This window comes from Nerophis lumbriciformis, linkage group LG11 (genome assembly GCF_033978685.3).
Source record: "Nerophis lumbriciformis linkage group LG11, RoL_Nlum_v2.1, whole genome shotgun sequence".
In the NCBI taxonomy this organism is placed as follows: Eukaryota; Metazoa; Chordata; class Actinopteri; order Syngnathiformes; family Syngnathidae; genus Nerophis; species Nerophis lumbriciformis.
In genome coordinates this window covers 41853328-41860827 of record NC_084558.2, presented here as the reverse complement: position 1 = coordinate 41860827, position 7500 = coordinate 41853328, and the positions used below count along the sequence as shown (strand labels likewise).

General features: G+C 32.5%; 1 protein-coding gene across 4 annotated transcripts in view; it reads left to right on the top strand.

Annotated features, from left to right (window-relative positions):
- LOC133610360 (electrogenic sodium bicarbonate cotransporter 1-like) overlaps positions 1-7500 on the top strand; it is a 105375-nt gene that overhangs the window by 96717 nt on the left and 1158 nt on the right. The window lies entirely within an intron of this gene.

Genomic DNA, 7500 nt, shown 5'->3' with positions numbered 1-7500 from the left:
TAACAGTGTTAAAGTTGTTTATATGGCCACCCTCAGTGTGACCTGTATAGCTGTTGACCAAGTATGCTTTGCATTCACTTGTGTGTGTGAAAAGCCGTAGGTATTATGTGATTGGGCCGGCACACAAAAGCAGTGCCTTTAAGTTTTATTGGTGCTCAGTCCTTCTCCCTACGTCCGTGTACCACTCCGTACAGCGGCTTTTTAAAAAGGTATAAATTGTACTTTTTGAAACCGATACCCATAATTTCCGATATTACATTTTAAAGCATTTATCGGCCGATAATATCGGCAGCCCAATATTACCGGACATCTCTCGAAAAAAGCGAGCGTTTGTCAATGATAAATTATAATGTTAATGTTAACTTCCCTCAACTAAAAATCGATTTGTTATCATAGCCACAGTTACAAGGCTAGATTTGCTTAATGAAAGGTGACTGAGGTGTTGTGAAGCAAACAAAATATTTTATTTTAATTTATTATCCTTATATTAATGTGGAACAGATTACATAATAAATGAGTGAAATTGACATTTTGAGGGTGCGTGTATTTATATCACATTATGCAGTTTACAAGCACAACTACGGTGTGAATCAATCCGTGCTGTTCAATGTCATTGAGTGCTGTAAGTAAGAAAAAGAACAAGAAATGTGAAAAACACCACAAATTGCAAACACCAATGACATTGAATAGTCTACTGGGGTTCAATCCCCACCTTCTACCATCCTAGTCACGTCCGTTGTGTCCTTGGGCAAGACACTTCACCCCTTGCTCCTGATGGCTGCTGGTTAGCGCCTTGCATGGCAGCTCCCGCCATCAGTGTGTGAATGTGGAAATACTGTCAAAGCGCTTTGAGTACCTTGAAGGTAGAAAAGCGCTATACAAGTATAACCCATTATCATTATCATTATCATTACACCAGGGGTGCTCACACTTTTTCTGCAGGCGAGCTACTTTTCAATTGATCAAGTCGTGGGGATCTACCTCATTCATATATATAATGATTATTTACTTATTTATGAAATATATGTTTTTGTTAACAAGTTAAAGGTGTTTAATGATAATACAAGCATGTTTAACACATATAGTTAATATTGTTAATAAATTAAAGGTGATTAATGAAAATGCAAGAATGTTTAATACATATAGTTAATATTGTTAACAAGTTATAGGTGTTTAATGATAATACAAGCATGTTTAACACATAGTTAATATTGTTAATAAGTTAAAGGTGTTTAAAGATAATGCAAACATGTTTAACACATATAGTTAATATTGTTAACAAGTTAAAGATGTTTAGTGATAATGCGAGCATGTTTAACACATATAGTTAATATTGTTAATAAATTAAAGGTGTTTAATGATAATACAAGAATGTTTAACACATAGTTAATATTGTTAACAAGTTAAAGGTGTTTAAAGATAATACAAGCATGTTTAACACTTATAGTTAATATTGGTAATAAGTTAAAAGTGTTTAAAGATAATACAAGCATGTTTAACACATATAGTTAATATTGTTAATAAGTTAAAAGTGTTTAGAGATAATACAAGCATGTTTAACACATATAGTTAATATTGTTAATAAATTAAAGGTGATTAATGAAAATGCAAGAATGTTTAATACATATAGTTAATATTGTTAACAAGTTATAGGTGTTTAATGATAATACAAGCATGTTTAACACATAGTTAATATTGTTAATAAGTTAAAGGTGTTTAAAGATAATGCAAACATGTTTAACACATATAGTTAATATTGTTAACAAGTTAAAGATGTTTAGTGATAATGCGAGCATGTTTAACACATATAGTTAATATTGTTAATAAATTAAAGGTGTTTAATGATAATACAAGAATGTTTAACACATAGTTAATATTGTTAACAAGTTAAAGGTGTTTAAAGATAATACAAGCATGTTTAACACTTATAGTTAATATTGGTAATAAGTTAAAAGTGTTTAAAGATAATACAAGCATGTTTAACACATATAGTTAATATTGTTAATAAGTTAAAAGTGTTTAGAGATAATACAAGCATGTTTAACACATATAGTTAATATTGTTAATAAGTTAAAGGTGTTTAAATATAATACAAGCATGTTTAACACATATAGATTCCTTTCTTTCATGAAGACAAGAATATAAGTTGGTGTATTACCTGATTGTGATGACTTGCATTGATAGGAATCAGACAGTGGTGCTGATAATGTCCGCATTTTCGAATGGAGGAGAAAAAAATCCTCCTTTCTGTCCAATACAACATGAAAGTGGTTGGTTTTTGGCATCTTATTTGTCCAGCTTCCGTACTCCTTTGTATACACTTTACAAGAAATACATTGTCGGCAAACTCCGTAGCTTGCTAGCTTGTGCACGCCAGCTTTCTGAGACTCTTACTTTGTTAGCGCAACTGTGCAACTGTGCAGTCGGTCTTTGGAGTTTTGACGACAGGTACGGCGCCAGTCTGTTGAAATAAAGTGTTTCTCGCCTTCCAGTCGGTAATTTTAATGAGCTGGCAGCAGCCAGCGTCATCTCAGAAGACCCTCGGGTGCCGTGAATGTCAATCGAGTGACGAAAGTGACGTCATAGTGAAGATTTATGATCGCTCATTTTTAGGACTATTTTTTTAATGCCTGGCTGGTGATCGACTGACACACCCTCCGAGATCGACCGGTAGCTCGCGATCGACGTAATGAGCACCCCGGTCTACACAAACACTGCTTCATTTTCTATACCCCATTCAGTTCATGATAACTGCTGGTTCAATGTTAGGCTTTAGCAGATTTTCTGTATTTTTCCTACAGACAGTATTTGGTGACCTCAAACAACAAGACTGTGAAATGATTCACGCTGGTTTTTGCCTTTTGAAGGGTACTGGAAAAACTGGAAAATTGATCTTGAAAGTCCTTAAAAAGTGCTTGAATTTGGCCATGGAAAAGGTGTACGAACCCAGAGATACGTAATTGATATCAATAAAAAATGCGTTTGAATTTATTTTTTATTTTTTGTCGGAAGTAACCGGAAGTTGCGAGGCAAGGTTGGGAACACAGGAAGTGATGACTGATCAGTGGGAGTGACACGCTAACAGCCAATCACGTAACCGTATCCACTATCAAGTTTGGTTGCGCCGTCTTGTTGTCTGGCAGTTGATTCTTTGCATGGAGTGAGAAGAGACAGTCAAAATGAAGAAATAATGGATAAAAGAGGGAAAGTCACCTGGGCAGTATGGCAGTTTTTGGGATTTTTTCAAAAGGGACCATAGTCAGACCAATGTGGTCTGTATATGATGCAATGAATGCATGAATTGATTAACGTGGATTTCGATTTAAACAAGTTGAAAAACTTATTGGGGTGTTACCATTTAGTGGTCAATTGTACGGAATATGTACTGTACTGTGCAATCTACGAATAAAAGTCTCAATCAATCAAAAAAGCAAGGCGCTAGTCCCCACCAAGACCGCTAATACCACACCACCTTAGCCGCGCTCACCCTTTAGAGCACAGCTGTAACTTCCTGGCACTAAACCTGCAAAAAATAGTTATTCTCGGGTTTTTCTCTATGTTTACATTTCCACACTTTGCACAATTTTCTTACACTTCATTACCGGTAAACATTTCTTACATATCCCTTATTTTTTTGCACCTTCATTTTAAGAGCTTGTTGTTAAGTGTTCAATGTGATTTTACTATTTTGTTTACAATAAATGTTTTCCATGCTTTTCCATGATTTCCTTTCTGCCTTGATAGCTGAGGGATTATAATCAGAGGAAGGTTACATTTAATATATACATAAAATATTTACATTAAATATATTTTTCTTCTGGTCCTAATTCTCCATAGGTAATAAAAATATCAATAAATATTGATATCGACCGATACAAGACACTTGTATCGTGATACAGTTTTCAGCGATATCGCCCAGCCCTGATGCATATCATAACACACGTTAATAATGCACGCAAATAACTAATAACTTTTTCTCTCTTGACTAAAAAAAACTTTATTCTCATTATATTTATATATTATGTACTGCATACTATTTTTGGAGTTCATGGTCATTTTTACATGTTACTTTTCGCATTTGTGTGTACAACTTTTTAATTAATTGATTATTGTCGAAAGATTGTCATTTTTTTCTGGGAAAATGTGTTTGCGAGTATCGAATAACAATAACAAGTTTCCGATTGTTTTTTGCCCGTAAAAATAAGATATTTTTTTCTCTGGAAAAATTGTCACTTTTTTTGTCGCAAGACCTTGCAAGTAACGTTGTGATTTTTTGAATACATTTATGAGTTTGTTTGTTTTTTGAGAATAACCTGAAGATTGTATTCAATCATACGTCCATAATCATAATCATCATATTTTTTATTAGAAAATGTTTACACCATTGCCACTTTTTTCTCTACAAATTATGATAATTTTGTATTTGTTCACAATTCTGGCTGTTTGTATATGTGTACGACATTTTTTTTTTATGAAAAAATTCAAAGTAATTTTATTTCGAATACTCTAAATTGTTTTGGTTGTCGGATACAACTGCCAAATTTGGCTATTTGTCGAAGAGTACGACTTTTTTTCTTTGAAGAAAAATTCAAAGTGGAACTATTTCTGAGTAACATTGTGACGTTTTTACGACTTTTACAAACAATTGCATGTTCGGTCGTCGGATACTCTTATTTGTCTTCGATGTTTACGATAAAAATTATGTTCGGTCATAGGATACTCTGAATTATCTCAAATGTTAAAAAAAATTATGTTCAGTCGTCAAATACTCTAAATTGTTTCAGATTTTTACACAAAAATTATATGTTTTGGTTGTCGGATACTGTATACGGCTTTTTTTTCTTCAATGAAAAATTCAAAGTGGAACTATTTCTGAATAACATTATGACTTTTTTACGACTTACAAACAATTGCATGTTCGGTGGTCGGATACTCTTGTCTTTGATGTTTACAATAAAAGTTATGTTCAGTCATAGGATACTTAAAATTGTTTTGGATTTTTACAAAACAATTGTATGTTTTGGTTGTCGGGTACAACTGTCGAATCAGGCTATTTGTGGAAGTGTACCACTTTTTTTCTTCGATGAAAAATTCAAAGTGGAACTATTTCTGAGTAACATTGTGACGTTTTTACGACTTGTGTTTACGATAAAAATGATGCTCAGTCATAGGATACTATAAATTGTTTTAGATTTTTACACAAATTGTATGTTTTGGTTGTCGGATACTGTTTACGACTTTTTCTTCAATTAAAAATTAAATGTGGAACTATTTCAGCGTAATATTGTGACTTTTTTACGACTTTTACAAACAATTGCATGGTCGGTCGTCAAATACTTTTGAAAGTTTTTTTTATTTTTTATTAGAATCCATTTAAAAAAAAAAAAATGTTGGCCTTCTTCGTGCAGCTAGAAGGAACGTTTCTGTCCTGTAATCTGTTTTGAAAAAGTTTTATTTGAATCATTATACCAAATAATACATTGCAAGAATCAGTTTGAATCGAGAATTCATTCTGAATCCAATCTTCACCTCAGGAATCGGAATCCGTTGGAAATGTTAGGTGCCCAAAAATTCACACTCCTTCTTAAATGTCTCGGATGTTAACAAAAAAATGTTTGTTCATCGCATACTCTAAATTGTTCCCAATTTTTTACAAAAAATGGTATGTTTGGTCGTAAAATGCTCGTAATTGTTTTCGATGTTTACCAAAAAAAATGCTGTCCCGTCAAAGTATACTCTAAGTTGTCTTGGATGTGTACGAAAAAAATGCTTTGTTTTGTTTGTCGGATACTCTGGTCAAATCGGGCTATTTGTAGAAATGTACGATTTTTTTTTTCTCCAATGAAAAATTCCAAGTGAATCTACTTCTGAGTAACATCGCAACATTTTTACGACTTTTACAAACAATTGCATGTTCAGTCGTCGGATACTCTTAGTTGTCTTCGATGTTTACAATAAAAATTATGTTTGGTCATAGGATACTCTTAAATTGTCTAAGATGTTTTAAAAAATTATGTTTGGTCGTCGAATACTCTAAATTGGTTGTCGGAAACTATTTGTAGAAGTGTACGACTTTTTTTTTCTCCAATGACAAATTCCAAGTGAACCTACTTCTGAGTAACATCGGAACTTTTTTACGACTTTTACAAACAGTTGCATGTTAGGTCGTCGTGTGCTACTCTTATTCGTCTCCGATGTTTACAATAAAAATTATTCGGTTATAGGATACTCTGAATTGTTTCAGATGTTAAAAAAAATTATGTTTGGCTGTCGAATACTCTAAATTGTTTTAGATTTTTACAAAAAAAAATTTGTTTGGTTGTCGGATACTATTTGTAGATGTGTACGACTTTTTTTTCTCCAATGAAAAATTCCAAGTGAATCTACTTCTGAGTAACATCGCAACTTTTTTACGACTTTTACAAACAGTTGCATGTTAGGTCGTCGGACACTCTTATTCGTCTCCGATGTTTACAATAAAAATTATTCGGTTATAGGATACTCTGAATTGTTTCAGATATTTAAAAAAATTATGTTTGGCTGTCGAATACTCTAAATTGTTTTAGATTTTTACAAAAAAAAAATGTGTTTGGTTGTCGGATACTATTTGTAGACGTGTACGACTTTTTTTTTCTCCAATGAAAAATTCCAACTGAATCTACTTCTGAGTAACTCCGCAACTTTTTTACGACTTTTTCAAACAGTTGTATGTTAGGTCGTCGGATACTCTTATTCGTCTTCGATGTTTACAATAAAAATGATGTTCGGTCATAGGATACTTTAAATTGTCTCAGATGTTAAAAAAAATTATGTTCAGTCGTCGAATACTCTAAATTGTTTTAGATTTTTACAAAATAATGTTATGTTTGGTTGTCGGATACTATTTGTAGAAGTGTACGACTTTTTTTTCTCCAATGAAAAATTCCAACTGAATCTACTTCTGAGTAACTCCGCAACTTTTTTACGACTTTTACAAACAGTTGCATGTTCAGTCGTTGGATACTCTAAGTTGTCTTCGATGTTTACAATAAAAATTATGTTATTATATTATACTCTAAATTGTCTCAGATTTTTTTTTAAATTATGTTCGATCGTCGAATACTCTAAATTGTTTTAGATTTTTACAAAAAAAATGTTATGTTTGGTTGTCAGATACTATTTGTAGAAGTGTACGACTTTTTTTTCTCCAATGACAAATTCCAAGTGAATCTACTTCTGAGTAACTCCGCAACATTTTTACGACTTTTACAACCAGTTGCATGTTAGGTCGTCGTGTGCTACTCTTATTCGTCTCCGATGTTTACAATAAAAATTATTCGGTTATAGGATACTCTAAATTGTCTGAGATGTTAAAAAAAATTATGTTCGGTCGTCGAATACTCTAAATTGTTTTAGATTTTTACAAAAAAAAATGTATTTGGTTTTCGGATACTATTTGTAGAAGTGTACGACTTTTTTTTCTCCAATGACAAATTCCAAGTGAATCTACTTCTGAGTAAC